This window comes from Mus musculus, chromosome 1 (genome assembly GCF_000001635.26).
Source record: "Mus musculus strain C57BL/6J chromosome 1, GRCm38.p6 C57BL/6J".
Lineage (NCBI taxonomy): Eukaryota > Metazoa > Chordata > Mammalia > Rodentia > Muridae > Mus > Mus musculus.
The window spans coordinates 72,939,018-72,958,113 of NC_000067.6; the positions used below are offsets into that span (position 1 = coordinate 72,939,018).

Here is a 19,096-nt window from a genome sequence, read left to right on the forward strand (position 1 = left end):
GCTAACTTCATGTATTTGAGAGGCGGAAAATTCTTTACTCCGGTTTTTTAGGGTTACACTTATTTAAGTTTTGTTGAAAAACTGCATCCCTTAAAGCAAAAATTAATAGTCATTATAGACCACTACTTGAAGAAGGGTCATTAGCTCTTGCCCCGTGTGTGTGTATGTGTGTGTGCGTGTGTGCATGTGTGTGTGTGTGTGTGTGTGTGTGTGTGTATAAAGGGAGTGGTGGTGGTAAGCTTTGGCAAAGGGGATGTTGAAACATGAAACAACTGTGCCATTCCTCATAATAACCATGGCACGAACACAGTCCAGTTGCCTGGTCTCAAATAGAAATAATTGGGCATCTCACTCTGTGATCCAGCTTATATAGCAACTGCCATTTGCTTGTAGAGAGAATTCCTCATCCTGAGCACAGGGTGGTGTGGGGGGTGTTATATAATACATATTTATGTGACCATTGAGGGTAGAAACAGGGTAAAGTTAGCTATGACTCTCAACTGTCCCCATGAGCAGGGGCATCCCAAGACGCATACAATGAACCATTATTTTAGCCTTTTAGGAAAGAATTTGGAAGGAAATAATCCTTATAGAGCTATTAATACAACCTTCAAGAGACGGTATGGACGGGTAGCAAAAAAATCTCAAGTGAAGTTAGTAGGGTTGGGCTACACTCCTAAGTTGGCAGTTTCCAACCTTTTTGTATTGGTAGCATCCTGCTGAAGTCTTGCTGAATCCTGATATGACTCAAACATTTAAGACAGTGCTTAGTGGCTCAGGATCCTCAGGGTCTTTATAAAGCACTGCATCTTATGGTCTAGTATATGGATTTTCAACCTGTGGGTCAGGACCCTTTGGAGGGGGTTGAAAGACCCTTTTGCAGGGGTTCCCTAAGATAATCAGAAAACACAGATATTTACATTATGATTCATCACAGTAGAAAATTGAAGTAATAACAGAATAATTTCATGGTTAGGGTTCACCACAACATGAGGAACTGTATTAAAGGGGCAAAGCATCAGGAAGGTTGAGAACCACTGGTCTGGTAGGTAAGAAAGCATTCACTTATCCCATGACTCCCTGGGGGGGACCTTTCAGTGTTCTGACTTTTATTAATAGAACTGCTAATTACTCTGACCTCCAGGTCAGGCTCCTATGGTCTACTGAACATGTCCTCTTTGGAACTCATCTCTGTCCTCTTACCTATGTCAGAAGGAATCTATTCTAAGCTGAGTTGCATAATGTAACCATTCAAGGAGTCATGTGACTGCCACCGTTCCCTTTAGTTGGAACAGAATTTGAGAGCACACCTTTAGATTGAAGACTGTCTCAGGATGCTTGGGGTTGGGGGTAGGGTGTCGGGTGGACATAAGTCTCCAGTCTGTGCTGATAGTGAGGTTGGTGGTCCTTGCCAGTGTCTGCTCATGAAACTTGTGGCACGGGGCTGTCTGCTGAGGTGACACTTTTTGTTTCTGCAGAACAAACGTTCATTAAATGATTGAGGTATTCATGGTGGTCTCATGGTGAGTAGATATTTTCTTTGCTTCTATTTCTGCAGATCTTTGGGTGATTGACAGTTCTACTCAACTTCCATTATAAAACGAGAAAGTGGCTGGGTGAGGGATGCTTTGGGTCATCCCTGTGATCCCACAGCTGCTGCCTGAGAAGGTTTTTTTTGAGATACCTAGCAAAATTAGTTTTCTCCATTGGAATCTTACTGGGTATATTAACCACACTTCAGAGTCATTGGGCAACAAAATGAACTCAGTGGTATTTTTTTAGACTTTTTGTCTCATATTGCTTTGCTTGGGCTTTTTTTTTTTTAAAGCTTATTGGTGTTTTGCTTGCATATTTTGCTTTTGTGGGTATTCTCTATGTGTGTTTCTTCTTCTTCTTCCTCTTCCTCCTCTCCTCCTCTCCCCCTCCTTCTCCTCCTTCTTCCTCTTCTTCTTCCTCTTCTTCTTCCTTTTCCTCCTCTCCCCCTCCTTCTCCTCCTTCTTCCTCTTCTTCTTCTTCTTCCTCTTCCTCTTCCTCCTCTCCCCCTCCTTCTCCTTCTCCTCCTTCTCCTTCTTCTTCTTTTAAAGATTTTATTTATTTATTTTATATATATGACAAGTACACTGTAACTGTCTTTAGACACACCAGAAGAGGGCACTGGATCCTGTTACAAATGGTTGTAAGTCACCACGTGGTTGCTGGGAATTGAACTCAGGACCTCTGGAAGAACAGTCAGTGCTCTTAACCATTGAGCCATCTCTCCAGGCCCTGTGTATTTCTTTATTATTTTTAAAAAATCTTTTGTTTTGTTTGATTTTTAGAGATAGAGGAGATAGAGGTGTGTGTGTGTGTGGGGGGGATCTGGACAGATCTGAGAGAGGGGAAAAGCATGATCAAAATATGTTGAATGACAATATCTTTCCAATTAAAATATTATGTAAAAAGAATTTTTTGTATTTTTATAATTTGTGTAAGCTTTTTGGTATACTTATTTATTTTATAATTTGATTTTTTTTGAAACAGGTCTTAAGTAGCTCAGACTGGCTTCAGATTCCATATGAAACCAAGGCTAGCCTGGAACTTGATCTTTTAGCTTCTACTTCTTGAGCGCTTGGCATTATAAATGTGCACTACTATGACTGGACCTTGTTCTTGTTTTCTTGAAACAGGGTCTTTATTCTGTAGTCCTGGCTGGTCTGGAGCTCACTCTGTAGTCCAGGATGGCCTTGAACATAAGGCAATCTTCCTGTCTCAGACTTTCAAGAGCTTGTACTGCAGCCAAAAGTTGCAGTCATAAGTTCCCGGTGAGTATAATCATCTTTACTAAAGAACTTTACTCCAGTAAAAGAAACAGTCAGGTGGTTTCTGAGGTACATGATGGGCCAATGAGATAAAACTACAGATCAAAAAGGACAAAGGAATACTTGTCATATGTAGGTCTCAAGGAATTCAAGCTATGTTTGACTGTAAATATGGTTCCTGTTTTGAGAGTCTCCTTTTTTGGGGAGGGACTTGTCAAGTAGTCTTGAATTCACAATGTATATGAAAATAATCTTGAACTCCTAAATCTTCTAAACCCAGAAAACTTCCACTGTGTTGGGTTTTAGTAGGCTTAGATTTTCAAAACCTACTTTAAAAAGGTTCTCAAACACTTCAACCCCCCTTTTAGTCACATCGACCAAAGGAAGGGGAGAAAAGATAGTAACTAGGACAGGGGATGTGGACCTGTTTAGAAGTAGTTTCTGGGGGCGATTCCAATCTCTGTCAGGATACCAACAGTCCAGTTCAGTAGGATAGCAAACACAAGTCAGCAGTGGTGCCATGATCTAGCAGAATCTGCCAGGCCTCGGCCAAATTGGCACTGGTCAGTGGGAGTGACCAGTACTAGCAGGGACACTAGGATAAGTTCCTTGCTGAGTGTCTCTCAACAAAGAGAAGATCAGCACAAAGACATGAGACTGACGAAGCATTGCAAAGCTAGCTATGCAAGCATGCCATCACTGTCTGCTGAGTCCTATTTATACTCTCTCCAAGCATCATGTGTTCTCCCGTGGGTCCTGCTTCAGCAAAACACGGCGTGAGTCGGCCTCACCACGTGAGTGTGTATCACATGACTCAAGCAGAAACTTACACTTAACATTTTTTTATGATCGTCTTTTTTGAATCTCAGCCAGCAAGGACAAAGAGTTCCTATCTCTGCCTATGCTTCCTTAATTTTCTTTGTCTGCGTTGATTCCAGAAACAGGGGAGCTACACAGCAGGAGGATTGCTTCAAGGGCAGCTTGGACTACACAGCTTGAACCTGTCTCAACATCTCCTAGAAGCCTCCCCACCTCCAGTTCCCCCCTATAGTCTTGTCTTTCTATCCTGCTTCAAGGTAAGGGAGACTTAGTTGGTGGAGACCATTAGAAGAATCCTGTAAGTTAGAAAACGTTGTAGTTACAGTCCCATGCCAAATTCTAACTTGAGGTAAGATAATGGATGGAAAATATAATAATAAAAAAAGTGTGTGTGCTCATATAACCACATATACACAAGAGGAGTGTTTCATATGCTTATATTTGCACGTTAGTGAGGCAATGTGTTGATGCTAATTGTGGTAGTTTGAGTGAAAATGGCTTATATAGGCTCATAGGAATGGCACTGTTAGGAGGTGTGGCCTTGTTGGAGTAGGTGTGGCATCATTGAAGGAAATGTGCTGCTGGGGGTGGGCTTCAAGGTCTCAGAGGCTCAAGCCAGGCCTAGAGGATCCCTCTCTCTTCATGCAGCCTACTGATCCTGATATAGAACTCTCAGCTCCCTCTCTAGTGTCACATCTGCCTGCCTGCCACCATGCTTCCTGCCATGGTGACAATGGACTAATAACCCTCTGAACTGTAAGGCAGCCCGAATTAAATGTTTTCCTTTGTAAGAGTTGCTGTGGCCATGGTGTCTCTCCACAGCAAAAAAAAACCCTAACTAAGACATTGATGCTCTAATATATAGGCTCTCTAGGCTGTGGTCTTCACTGAGTTAGGACAGTCTGGACGGCGTGGAATGCGTATGTTGTGAGCACTGAAAACATTCCCTGGGGGATTCGGATTCATTCCTTTGAAAGAATTGTCACTTCTCTTTTGCTTCTTCAGGAAGGGGCCTGCCCTCTTGATCACATCTCTGGATTGCTTCCATCCTCACCAGGGCCCACCTTTCTCTAGCTCATTATCAGAGAGACAAAAACGCCCCCTCACTGGTAGGCTAAGGAACCACCACTTGCCCGAATTTGCAGAGAGAGCTCCAGGGGCAAGAGAGACATCCCACACTCATCTCTCTGAATTCCAGCCCTGGTGGATACTCATACATTAAATCTGTGGACTCAGACTCCTGAATGGATGGGGCTGGTTATACTGAGACTCCTTAATGATGAAGGTGCCACCTGGGGGAGGGGCACATCAAAAGCAGTTTTGGGAAAGAGTTTTAAAAGGTGCCTCATTAAACATGCAATTCTTATAAGATCCAGGTACTTGCTCATGGACAATTACCACAGAGAAAGAAGACTCAATTAGATAAGGACACAAATGTGGATAGGACCCCTCCCCCCTAAACCTGAAGGCAGCCCAGAAGTCCTCCAGCAGGTGAATGGCTAACCCGACTGCCATCCATTCACATGATAGAGTGAATATTGCTAAGCCATCCAAAAGAATAAGCTACTGACAACTACTTGGGCTAATCTCTAGTGAACTATGCTGAAAGAATGGCAGCCTCCTTTAAGATAGGACTAAAGATCAAACCTAGGGCCTCCTGCCTGCCAGACAAGCCCTGTACCACTGAGAGATAGTCCCAACCCAGCAAATGAGCAACCTCAAAAAGGTCACATGTGATTCTATTTATAATAACGAAACAGCAACTCATGGGGATGGAGGAGTGGGTGTGTGGGAGGGACGTGGATGTAGCTGTGGGAGGGGAGGGAGGGATCTGATGCTGGAAATAGTCCTCTCACAATAGGCAACAATATCCCAGCTGTGACACCGTGCTACCCAGTTTCCAAAGACCTTCTTACTGGGAGGAAACTGGACAAAACCACCAGGGTCTGGCTTATAATTTTTTCACTACTGCATGTAAATCTGCAATTTGCTCAAAATACAAACTGTAGTTAAGAGGGGAAAATGTTAGACTTTACAGAGCCATCTCAGGTCTTAGAGCAATGGTACCATACAGGTTCCAGTTAGTGTAAGAAAAACCAGAAAAACCAGGCCCTTTCTCCAGTTTTGAATGTGAGCAAGGAATTTACTTCCTCTAAGGCCCTGAAGTCTTTCCTTGTTCTTGTCTTGTTTTGCTTGAGGAAGGGTTTCTAGTTCAGATAGTTAAGGGTGACTTGGGACTTCTGATCCCGCTGCCCCTCTCTCTTGAGTGCTGGGATTATAGGCATGCGCTGCTACACAGGGTTTTAATGAGATACTAGGGGCTAAACCCAGGGACTCACGAGTGTGAGGCACACACTCTACGAACCCAGTTACATCCCAAGCTCTGGCGAAGTTATTTTTAGCATAGTGGTATCGGGTTGATGGCTCTCCACAGAGGCAGTCCTCAATAGAGAGCATCTCTCAGTGAGACTTTGGGAGTTCTCTTTTGTGCTGTCTGGCATCCTACCTTTCTTCCTAAGGTGTCATAATCTCCCAGGAAGCCAGAGAACGGTGACCGAAGAAGGGTGCGGCTGCCCTTCTTTCCCCCTTTCTCTCCCCTCCCCACTCCCGCAGCCACGTGCAGCCTGGGGTGGGAGGCTGGGTCAGGGGTGGAGGAGGGGCGGAACACTTAGGTCAGCAGCTCCAAGCTGATTCTGTCTGGCTTCACGGTTGGCTTTGCTGAAGCCAGAGTTGTCAACTCTGCCCTTTAAAAACTGAGCAACAAAGGGGAAAAGAAAAAGAAAAAAAGGAGGAGGGGGGGAGGGGGCACACAGGGTGGGCGCGCTGGGGGGAGGGCAGAGCCGAAGGACAGGTGGGGACTACTTTAGCAAGAAGGTCCCGACTCCGCCCTTTTCTTTCAAGGACTTTTCTAAAGTATTGTTTGTTTTAGTTCCCCAGGGGAGTGGGTGTGAGGCTGGGCGGGGAGGAGAGAGCAGGCATCCAATGGACTCCAGACACCTCTTTTCCTGGGGACTGGGTTAGGGACCTCCATGGACTTTGAGTAGGTTCTGCTTTCTTAGTCGCTGGGCTTCTGTCTAGGAAACATAGGATCCTAGCGGTTGGAGGGAAACAGTGGGACGCAGAAGCGTCCATGACATGTATATGGTCCCTCTACCGTGAAATAGTGCCCTAAAAAAACGCGTCCATGCCTCCTGGGGTGGCTATTACAACACAATTTGATCTTTCCAGACTGGAGTTCGGAGTTCCCTGTTACACTCACAAACAGAGCAGAGCCTGGGGTTGCAGCTGTCTCCTGGCAAACCACATCCACAAGAAAGCCCCCGTATGCCCCTCCCCTACCTTGTATTTGGTGTTAGGGATTCTCCAAAAAATCCCACTAGGTAGAGCCATGGTGGGTGTGGTCAGCGGTGTACAAGGCAGGGTAGGGCCCTTCTGCGGAGGGGTGCAGAGTTTGTTTGTTTGTTTAAGTAATTCTAAATGAAAACTGATTTCAATGATTTCAAAATCATTAGCCTTACCGGGCCACTATCAGTCTCTAGGAATCAATGAAGCAGTTGTAGGATTTGATTGGTTTCTCCTGAGGGAGTCAGGCTCCATCTGAACTCAAGTTTAGAACAGTTTGGGTCTCCAAGGCAAAGCTGTGCTTAAGGCAGTGAGTGGTGTAAGGAGGACTGTCCCGCATGAATTTGTTAGTTTGCTCCCGGCTAGCCTGTCTCTTTAAAATATGGTTGGTCTCCACCACTCAGCCCTGTGGTGGCTTTTTCCTCTGCCTCTTCCTCTCTCCCTAACTGCTGCTTCTGCATTCCCCCTGCTGCCTAGAGGTAGCTTAGCCAGCCTGCGCCTGAGCTTGTCTGGGGTCAGGGGTCAGGGGTCAGGGGTCAGAGGTCATTCCCTGTGCACAGAACCCAGGGCAGAGGCAGGTGAAGATGCTTATTAATAACCATCTGCTGGCTTGGATGCATGATGAGGGAAGGGAGGGCTGAAGTCGACTGACAATATTTCACCTGGTTGTTTTGCTGAGAGTCAGACCAGAGTCAAAAGATAAAACGCCTATGGTTTTCTATTTTTGACTAGATCTGTAATCCATGCAGAGAAAGAAATGTTCCCTCCTGAGGATGCATTGGAACTAGCGCCTATTCTAATCACTCTACCTTAGCAACAAAGGACACAGGACACTTAATCGGCCCTCTGGTGACTTAGCTTTTCTCTTCTGTTGTTAAAAAATCGGACAGGCTGGGTGAAATGACAGGTTCCTCTGGTTTTTTTTTGTTTTGTTTTGTTTTGTTTTTGTTTTTTCCTCACTTCTGAGCTACTGATGATCCACTTATTACATCATTATATGAGCTCTAGGCTGTGGAATATTTGTGATGAGACTCTTTAAGGATAGTATTTTATATTCCAAAGCTTTCAAATCAGAAGCTTTGGTCTGGAGGGGTAGCACACCTGTCCAACATTCGGGAAGCCCTGCGTTCAATCCCCAGGAACATGTACAAACACATGCTCTTGAACACAGGCACCCACCCTCCATCAGTGTACAAGATAAGCAGTGCTTACCATATAGAGTTTACATAAGTCTTCACCCTCATCCAAACCTGCATGTAGTACGTTGTAAGACAGAGATAGTTATGAGCCATTTTCAATACGAGGTGTGATTAGAGTTCATCAGAGTGACTGCAGGAGCCTAGCTGTCTGCTGGCGCCTGCTTATCTCAGACTCTGAGAGTTAGAAAGTTTCAGGGAGTCTGTTACTTAACTGAGTCCAAGATGGGAAAGGGATTTGACAGTTTTTAAAAAAAACCACCACCATGGGCTGGACACAGTGGCACATGCCTTTCATCCCAGCACTTAGAAGGCAGAGACAAGTGGACCTATGTGATTCAAGGCTAACCTGATCTGCATAAGTTTTAGTACAGCCTGGAACACACACAGTGAGACCCTGTCTCAAAAACAGAACAAATAAAAACAAATCAAACATCACTGTCTCCTCTCCTGTCAAATCAGCATCCCCATGACCCCCCCCCCCCTTTAAAAAAAACTTTCCACTATGCCTGTCTCCCTCACCCCCACCCCCATTTTTTTTTTTTCTTCAGAATTGTTACGATCAAGACTGGCTTGTTTCCATTAGCCTTCTGAATTTGTTATTGTCTTTTTCCAATATACATTACCATCTCAAACATTGCACCAATTGGTTTATTTTATAATTAATTATGCTAGGGTCAGGAAAGTTAAGTAACTTGCTCCAATCCACATGACTGGTAGAAAATCATAGAGTTGGGATTTGAGCTCAGATCTAGTTCACCCAAGACCCCTATCCTTTGTCTCTCAATGATGCTTCCTAGACACAAAAGTCTACTATTTCTTTTAGTTTGTTGGCCTTTCTCTTGGTTTGTCTTTCTCTCCTCTGCCTTTTGACATCTAAGGTTGAACCTCCACAATTAGGCTGATGGAACAGCAAGATAAAATAAGCAAAGACAGAGATAGGAGGTACGAATGATAACAGATACAATTTCATCTAATTAAATAAAAAAATTATGTTTTAAAGGAGGGCGTCTTCAACTTTATTCACTCAAACCCCCCTCAAGAACTTCATGTAATGTGGGCATGCAGAAATGGGGCTTCTTTTGTGTCTTGGTTCTGTTTACTCTCTCCAGTTGTCCTGCAGGCTTCCAGAGGAAGAGAAATGGCTCCGAGGAGACTGGGCTGTTTCCCCAGGTTCTTGCAGCGCCAATGGTCACTGATTACTTTTTTCCTTCAGGGCAGTTAGCGAGAGGAAGGACTTTCTCCTCAGTGGTTCCTGCCCAGCACAGCGCATTGTCATCTTCTACCTGCAGATCAGCTCCAGAAGTAAAAATGCAGCTGTCACAAATGTCCTTTATAGTTCTTCCCCAGTGCTCCTCTGCCTTTGTCTCTGAGTGGTGGATATAAGAGGTAACTTCTCACCATCAGTTGCTTTATTACAGTCGGTAGCCAGAGTGTGCATGTGGCAATGGAGTTACAGTGGACATTAAAGAACAGGGCTTTAGAACAGGGATAGAATGAGTAAGTTAGATTTTTGCACGGGGTGACGGGAACCTGAGCCTGGTACTGGTGCTGTCATTCACGGCTTCCCTGGGAGTTGAAACAGGTCATTGAGCTAGCAGGAGGCAGATGCATTCACCAGTGGAAGGAATCAACAGGTTACCTTGTTCTCATGAGACACTGGCTCTGGAACTCACGCCCCATGGAGGTGCTTTGCTGCAACCATGTTTTGTACCCTCAGTTGTTGTCTTAGTGATGGGAGGCACTATGTCTGAGCGCTGTTTCTCCTAGTTGAGAAACAGTGTCCGAGACATCTCTCTTCACGTAGGCTGCTTAGTCCATGTCCCGCCCACTGCTGTTGTTCCCCGTATCTTTGACTGCCCTGCCCTTCCTCTTTACAGATGGACTGATGGATGGGAGGTGGTGGGCATAACTGACCAAGTGGTTTTAATAAGAGACCTAAAGGTAAATTTGGTGGTTCCGAGTATTCTCATTTACTCAGAGGAAAAGATGTATTTGATCCCTCCTGACAATGAAAGCAAGATTTATTTTTTCAGTATACAGTGCCTGGCATACCAAAGCAAGTAACAAGAGTAGATTTAAGAAACTGCCTTAGATTGTTCTCCATCCATCGATCGATCGATCGATCCATCCATTATCCATCCATCCACCCACCCACCCACTGTCATCTATTTATCCACTCATTCACAGCACCTACCCACCTGTCTGTTTACCTCCCCACCCTTCCATTTACATATGAAAGTACTCCATTCATCCACCCACCCAGCTAACTACTTATCCACTTGCAACACCTACCAAGCCATTGATCTATCTATTCACTCACCAATATATCCACCTATCCTTTATGTAAGCATGAGTGTGTTCATTTACTCACCATTTATCCATCTGTCATCCATCCATTTATCCACCCACCTCATTATTATTATCTACTCATCCATCATCTATCAAGCTACCATTCAAACATTCATTTATCCAACCATCATTCATCTATCTATCCATCCATCATCCATCCACTCACACATTTATCCTTCCTTCCTTCCTTCCTTCCTTCCTTCCTTCCTTCCTTCCTTCCTTCCTCCCTTCCTCCCTTCCTTCCTTCCTTCCTTCTATCCATTGTCTCTCTATCTACTCCCCACTTATTAATTTACCTACCCATCCATTATCCATCCCCTTTGGCAGTTCAGATGTGGCCATATACCTTTGTACAGGACCCGAGGAGGGCCTAAGTAGAAGTTGTGAAGTTGCCCATGATCTCTGAGGAGCTTCAAGCACACCCGTGCCGTCATCCTGTCTAGAATATGCTTGACCGGGGAAAGTAGGGCCTCAGAATATCTCCTTTTCTCTCCTCCCACTAAAGTTATCTTTGTAGACTCTGCTAGTCCTGCCTCTATTTTCTCTACAGATGTTTTGAACTCTTGAAGAATGCCTCATGGACGCACAAAGGTTACTCCCCTGAGGCCAACACCATCTTCCAGTGCCTGTCTTGGCTCCCTGCCACAGTGCCTCAGACTTTACAAATGTTTAAGGGGCAACTATGTTCTCCCTGGCTCCCAGCAGGGACTTCCATAGGAAGGCCTGACTGCTCTGCAGGTTAGAGGGCTCTGAGAAAAATCCTTTAAGAGGGTGTTTAGAGTTTTTTTCAGAGAGCTGTGGGTCTGGGGATTAGGACTCCTCACCATGGGAGCCTTTGGTATGGAGACCCTCAGTAGATGTGGACAGGAGCACAAGTTGGGTGAGTAAGGAGAATGTCACAGACTGATGCACACACGTCCATCCCTAAATGATGAGTTCTGCTTGGTGCCAAGGCTTCATCTCAAGAGTCCTGCCTGCTTGTCTGGCTGCAAAGAGTTCAACTGAACTATCCTCATCACCAGCCTGCTTTAGACACCAGCTGCATTCATCCGTCAGGATAAAGGAGGCCAAGGTCTAGCCTTGGGCTTACAGGTCTCCCACCAGTAGCTACATGCCATCAGTAGGCTTTTCCTATTTCCTTCCATCTTGGACCTGTGGTCTCTCCCTACCCTCCTTATCCCAGATGATGAAGGTTTTTGCTCAGTGACTGGCACTACTGTTTGTACAGGAATTTCCCCCCGAACCAGGCTTATTATTGCTATTGTTCTTGTTGCTGTTGAGACAGACTTTCGCTGCATAAACACAGATGGTCCCTTAAGCACTGAGACTGCAAGCGTGTGCCACTGAACCCAGCAAAGGAAAGTGTTCACCTATGGCATGGGTCTGGCTTCCTCAGTCTAGAGTATCTCTAAGCAAGCACTTTCTTTTTTTATTTCTGCAGTTCTATGGATGGAACCCCAGGCCTAGTGCATGGTGCACAGCCATGTTGCCACTGAGTCACATCCCCAGTCCTCAGGGCACAAAGATAATGGGGTGGAGCATGAAGGGCCGTGGTTATAAGGTCTGTGGCATCAGAATCACCTCTATCTCAGGGTCCTTGGATGCTTCTGGATAATCTGTGAAGTATCTGTTAATTTCTTTAGAAGACTTGGGGAAAAAATTCCAAGACTATCTAGAGAAATAAGGACAATTTAACTTTATCCTCAGTGCCAAGAAAAAGATATGCCAAGTGAGGATGAGCCTACAGACAGCCATGGGCACTCCCTGCCTAGCCTTAAGCTCTCAGAGGGTGCCCCAGTACTGTGTCTGGACGGTGGCTTTAGTTCTTGCCCAATGTGCTTCTGGAAAACACTGCCGGTGATAACACCTTTAGAGTCATGGAGAGTTTTAGATGGCACCGCAAAGATGCTCAGTTAGGATAGGGGAGTCTAAAAATAGTTCCCAGAGAGGGCTCCTGAGGCCATCTCCCGTTTTTCCTGTCTGTGTTGGACAGAGCAGCTGAGTACAGTCATCCTCATGGAACAGGAGCGAAGATGCTGTGTGGTGACCTGGGAAAGGGTCCAGAGACTGGACCTAGAGGTGATGCAATGGCTGAAAGATAGAGCTGGAGGCCAGGTCAATCGAAGGGATGAAGTGCCCCATGGGGAGCAGGGGTGAGGGGGCGCAGTGCCCCATGGGGAGCAGGGGTGAGGGGGCGCAGTGCCCCATGGGGAGCAGGGTGAGGGAAAAGCCAGCAATGGTAATGGCATGAAAGCACCTTCTGTGGCTGTTCTCTCACCCTGGAGAGGATAAAGAGTGAAGGCTGCACTTTGGCTGTGCTCTTGGGACCAGACCATGACTTCCCGCGTGCCAACCTCCCAGAATGGACAGCTAGGCTTCAGATGGTCGGTTGGGACCTTGGCCCTATGTGGGTTTGAGGGAGGAAGATTGACAGCCACTGCTGCGAGCAGATCACAAAGCCCTCAGAACCCGGAAGAATGACTCATGAGACAGCTGGCTCTGGGGACAGTTCATAGCAGGTGGAGGCCTGCTTAGGTTCCATCAATCACCCACTGTTATACCGGGTCATGAAAGAAGGGACGAGGCAGGCTGGGTGGGTAGCAAAGGCCTTCTATAGAGGAAAGGACTACTTAATTCTATTCATGGACTCAGCAGCTTTGCATGGGTAGAATATTCCCCTGGTTTTAGGGATTAATAACTAGGAAAAAACCAGGCAAAAAGAGATTGACCTACCTTGGCATGTTTTTTAGTGTAGAGGTTTTTGGGACTTGAACCTGAGTGTCTATGGGGTCTAACTCCCCATAGTTGGGAGGGAAATGTGCAAAATTACAGTTAGTTGGTTTTGTCTGTCAACTGTCCTCAGTGAAAGCCAGAGACCATCCTCAGATCGCTGTCCTGGGCAATTTTTGTCAACTTGATATAAGTTAGAGTTAACTTGGGAAAATATCTCTGTCGGATTGCCTGTAGGTAAGTCAGTAGGGAGTCTTCTTGATGAATGATTGATGTGAGAGGGGGCTATGCCACCCCTGGGCAGGTATTCTCTGGTGCTATAAGAGAGCAGACTTAGCAAGCCTTGAGGAATAGCCAGTGAACAGCACCCCTCTATGGTTTCTTTTTTAGCTTGTCTCCAGATTTCTGCCTTGAATTCCTGCCTTGGCTTCCCTTTACGATGGGCTGTAACCTGTATGTCAAATAGCCAAATAAACTCCTCCCTCCCCAAGTTGCTTTTGGTCCTTGTTTTATCACAGCAATAGAAACCAAATTAGGGCACTCACACTGGCCACTGACTCTTGCAGTCTCTTGGTTGAGGGAAAGCCAGTGGAGGTGTTGATCCTGCCCATGGCACAGCCTTAAGAGGGTCTGATTTGGAGCATCCCTGATTTGTAGTCTCTCCTTGACTTAGAGCAGAAAGATGTATACCCCAAGCCCAGATTTTCACTGGGTATCTGGTTGCCCCAGCCTGGAATCTGAGCCGGTCCATTTTTCCACTGGTGAATTAGCAGAACAGTCCAGGCTGGCAAGGGAGCTCCTCTGACAAGTCTGTGAATGAGCTCAGAGGAGCAAGTGCTGGGCTCAGGTGAGCCGCACAGGGGTGGGGCGTGGGGAGGAGCCTGCAGGCTAGAAACTGACCTCCTCTTGTCTGGCTGCCCCCTTCTCAGCCCTCTCTGCTTGGGAACCTGCAAGGAGGCTGCTCTCCTTTCCCTGACTGCCGAACGGTGGGAATTTGCTTCAGTGGTAGATTATATTTTCCCGAGATGGTTTGAATTACCTCCCCGTCCTTTCACTTAATTAGGCCGAGGCTGGTGTTTATTGTGTCCAGCCGGCCTTCCTGCATGAATAAATAGTAACATGTTTGTTTTCTTTCAGGTGGGGTTCAGTTTTAAAGAGGTGGATTGGCAAAAAGAGGAGAGGGGGGAGGGAATTGTGAAGTCATGGGATGAGAGGTTAGAGGCAAAGGTTTGCCTCCCTGAGCCACCTCAGCAACTCTTTCTTCTCCATGTCGTACAATGTATTCAGAACCCCTCCATTCTCACGTGTCCCTAGCTGGTGTCTGTCTGCCTGTCTGTCTGTTCTTTGTTTCTTGAACTTCTCCTGGGAATCCAGGCACTTCCTGCTTCCCCACTGCTTGCCTAACTTCGTACCTGCTCATTTTACTGTTCTTTCCCACCAAAGCCTTCATCCCCCTGCCCTGTTCTCTAACTCTTGGCTACCCCAAGCAACAGGGACCTTGGATAAATAAACCACAGTTCAGTCTTGCCATAAAATACTATGCAGCCAAGAAAAAAGAAAGAACCCAGAGATCTTAAGAGTTGCCTTCCAAGAGACACGATAAAAAGTAAGCAAAATAAACTACTTGGACTTCTAAAAAGGTTTTTAAACCCATGTACACAGCATTTCTGGAGACATCTGAAAGATCTCTGAATAATGGTTGTTTCTAGAGAAAGCAAGTGGAGGCTGGGTTTAGAGAGAGATCTACACTTACATGTTTTAAACATTTACATTACTCTCCCTCTCTCTCTGTTATTGTGACAGACATGCATATGAAGGTCAAAGGACAACTTCTGGGAATTTGTTGTCTCCTTCTACCATGTTGGTTCTGGCCCAGGTTTTCAGACTTGATAGTGAGATAGATGAACCCTTGGTTCATCTCATTGATCCTTTATATATTGACTTTTTATAGTATATTTTTGTTGCTATTTGTAATTTTAAATTGTTATAGATATATACCACTTTGTAACCAAGGCTGATTTATAAGGTGAAAATGTGAGCTTTGAAGATATGCTATGAGCCAGTGCATGCTTAGTTAACTCTATGGTGAAGCAGTGATCGAGAGCTGGCTTGGAGGATTCAACTTCACGTTATAGTCCCACCAAACAGCCAGGGCACAACTCTTGGCAATTGACTTCATCTTTCTAAACCTCAGTTTCCCCAGCTGTGAAATGGGATGGGAACAACTGCTATTCTCTGAGACACGTGAAACTTATACTTTGCCATGAAGACTGTTGCATAAGAATGTCACTAAACAGACTTACTGTGACGTCTCCACAAAACACTGCAAGAGATGCCGATTCTGCGGATCATATAAGGCAGTTGTTTTTGTTGTTGTTGTTGTTTTTTTTTTTTAATTTTGAGACAGGGTTTCTCTGTATAGCGATGGCTGTCCTGGAACTCACTTAGTAGACCAGGCTGGCCTCGAACTCAGAAATCCGCCTGCCTCTGCCTCCCAAGTGCTGGGATTAAAGGCGTGTGCCACCATGCCCGGCATATAAGGCAGTTTTAAAGGCAAGTGTTCCAATCCTCTTTTAGAAAGTGCCAGGGTCACTGAGAAGAACTCTGCATCTGAGGTAGGTAGGAAACTTCACCGAGGAGACTCCTAGAAGCTGAGGTTTGAGTGTCTGGAGAATTGCTAAGGCTGCCCTGTGAGGTCACTCCCTCTGAAACTTGGCATCACTGAGTGTTGAATGAGCTGTGGCAGCTCAGAGGTGAGAAGGAGGATGTAGGTGAGGCTGTTAGTGCAGTCAGGGCTGGGATTTGTTCTCTAGAGGGTGATGAACAGTGACCAAGAGGCTGCTACTGAGTTATTTAGGACCTTGGAGGCTGCAATGGGCACTTCAGAGTTACTTCAATGAACAGTGGGAGGTGTGAAGATGGGTCAAAAGCAGTGATTCTCAACCTGTGGGTCATGACCCCTTTGAAGGTTGAGTGACCCTTTCACAGGGGTTGCTTAAGACAGTTGGGAAACACAGATATTCATATTATGATCCATAACAGTAGCAAAATTCAGTTATGAAGTAGCAATGAAAGTAATTTTTATGGTTGGGGAACTGTATTAAAAGAGGTTGCAGCATTAGGAAGGTTGAGAGCCAGTGGACTAAGGAATGCCTGAGGCTTCTAGCATTGTCACAATGGCCTGCAAATCTAGGGGTACAAAACCACCATTTGTCATGTTCCGTGTGTCAGGAACTTAGACTTGTTAGGGTGTGGCTGCAGAGGCTTGTCTCTGCTCCCCAAGGTTTTGTGGTACATCAGTGGCTGCTTCTGGGCTCCCCTGGGGCTGCTTCTGTGTTTACATGCACTGCTGGCAGGCAGCTAGCTGAGTCTTTGGCTGGGTCTCTCTGTCAGAACACAGCATCAGAGGTTCTCCAGGCATTCTAGTTCCTCAAATCATGGTAGAGCGCTCTCTGGGTAAGCCATGTCAAGGGGGCCAGAAGACTATAAAGCATTTCCTCAGATAATTCTTGAAGTCTGGCAGCAGCTTATCTGCAGATCCTCTCAGAGCAACCACAAGGTCTTGTCTGAGTGCAAGGGCAGAGAACGTAGAGGTCACTCCTCAATGGAGGAACAGCAGTACCAGAGACACTGGGGGGCTTTTTTTTTTTGCAAAATGTGGTCTGTCACAAAGAAGGGTGTGGGGAAATCCAGGTGCTGCAAATGAGCAAATATTTGTCAGAATTTGCTGTGTGGTAGACTCCAAAACAAGGGATACAGAGATAAGCAAAACTAGACATAATTCGAACTTTCTAGAGATAACAGCTGGAGGAGCAGACACTGACCTGCTATAGTCTAGCAGTGTAGACTGCTGTGGTAGGTCCTTGAGAGGAACCTGGGGCTGTGAGTTCTTAGGCTCTTGTGTTTATAGCCGGAGAATAGCCAGAGAGTGAAGGAAAGGTTTCCCTGACGTTATCTGAGCTGAGGAAAAAAGGGATATAGAAGCTGAGTAAGCAGGTATCAGGGGAAGAAACTGGGCTCTTCACACCAGGTCCCAAGACAGGATGGCATCATACTGAGTGACTGCCATCCTGGGTGGAGAGGAGCAAGACTACAGAGCTCAGTGACTCTATTCCATTGTTAAACAGATTCCTTCTTTCTCCAGTGTTTGTAGCCTCTGGTTGACCATACTTCCCTGCAAAAAGCCATTGTTTTGCACCAAACAAATGGAGGTGAGGAGATGGAACAGAAGCTTCCCTTTCTGGTTCACAGGTCAATAGAAGTTAGCAGCTGATATGAGAGTCACTCTATAGCAATCTGGAAGTTAGTCTTGGGATCCAAGTAACATATCTACCTCATTTCTTCTCTTTGCTGAACTTGGGAAGAACTGAAGAAAGCATCGACACCCTCATCACTATGGAAATCAATATTTATAACTAGGGAGGTCTTAGAAGGAAAGTTCATCTCGATCAAGTTGGTCATAGAAGCATGAAGATATTTTGATATTATTGCTAATAGCAATGGATCAGGAGATAGAAACTGACTTGGGTGGGTTGCAAAAGTGAGAAAAGATTCCAGGTACTTTCCAGAGCCCAGCAACGAGCACAGCTGATTGCCCAGTGCACACGGCACTGACTAGGTCTCTGCAGATGCCTCCTCTACCAGTGGTTTGTGTAGCAAAGAGAGAGTGTAGTGCTTAGCAAACATCTCCACAAAGATCGCCAAGAGTTTCTGGTGCTGCAACTTGCCTTTTGTGTTGACAGCAATGACAGGGACTCAACTGCTCCCAACTGCAGTTCTTGTTCATTCAAAGACAGCCACAGTATTCAGGACTTTACAGTTTTCAATAGCAATGTGACTCAGCGAGGTAGCCAGCATTGTGATGCTTACGGAACAGTTTGCTTGAGTCTCTCACTCCTGAGAAGCATTGGTTTTCACTTGCTGGTACTTGATTATCTTTCCCCAAAGTGTCCTTGGTAGAGAACTGAAGATTCCTTCCATGTTCCAAAATAATGTTTGCTGCATATCCCCTTCTCTTTGAGAAAGGAGTGTCTGAAAGGTCTCCTCAACTTCTGTCAGGGGTAGAAGGAAGAGCATAACAATTCTGTCTGTGTTTTCTCTTGCTTGGAGAGAGTGTCCAACTCCATCAGCATGCCAGGCCAGTGCTGTGGCCACTCTCGTTTGATCATCTCTACCATATTTGGGCACAGAATGTCTTTAATGTGGTTCTCTTCTTCCCAAATACTCAGTGTTCCATGACACTGGGCTTCAGAGGGGACTTCCATCAAAACCTGGCAATATGCTCCAACATCCAAAGGGCAAAGTGACCATGGCAGCTCCTGTTTTCTCAGCCAACCTCAAGCTGTACAAGACACGGATACTCTTTAAACTCTTCACAAAACTTGAATGCTTCCTGTTGTTGGTGCTGGATGGAGCTGGGTTCCGTCATGACTGCCCCTGATTCCCCAGCTTCACACTCAGTGTGTTCATTTGCACCCATTCCATACTGGTGCCAGGAACACCACTCTCATCTCAGAGCGCAAGGCATGCACGGATCCCTTAGCAGAACCACACATGGATCCTGCACCACATCAGGTTGGTAATCCTTCAGCATATTTCACAGGGATAGCTTTCAAGCCAGAATAGCCATTATTTATTTATTTCACACATAGACAAAGTTTTTTTTTGTTTTTTGTTTTTTGTTTTTGTTTTTTTTTTTTTTTTTGCTTAGGATGAAACCAGACCATTTGAAGGCAGAACTGATGGTCATTTTTTGAAGAGAGAGAAAGAGACAGTGGAAAGAGGAGCTTTCTGGAATTGCCATTGGCTGAGAGCTGGAAAGACTGAGATTGCTCAGCTAGTGGGGGGGGGGGGGTAGGA

At 45.7% G+C, this 19,096-nt stretch overlaps 1 long non-coding RNA gene and 1 pseudogene across 1 annotated transcript; one reads left to right on the top strand and one right to left on the bottom strand.

Annotated features, from left to right (window-relative positions):
- Positions 1-57: 57 nt before the first annotated feature.
- On the top strand, positions 58-13,727 carry Gm31047. The gene is made up of 5 exons (XR_001778985.2): positions 58-1,523; positions 2,667-2,801; positions 3,737-3,874; positions 9,372-9,544; positions 11,058-13,727. It is a non-coding gene; the product is annotated as a predicted gene, 31047 (long non-coding RNA).
- On the bottom strand, positions 17,131-18,721 carry Gm17846 (predicted gene, 17846; annotated as a pseudogene).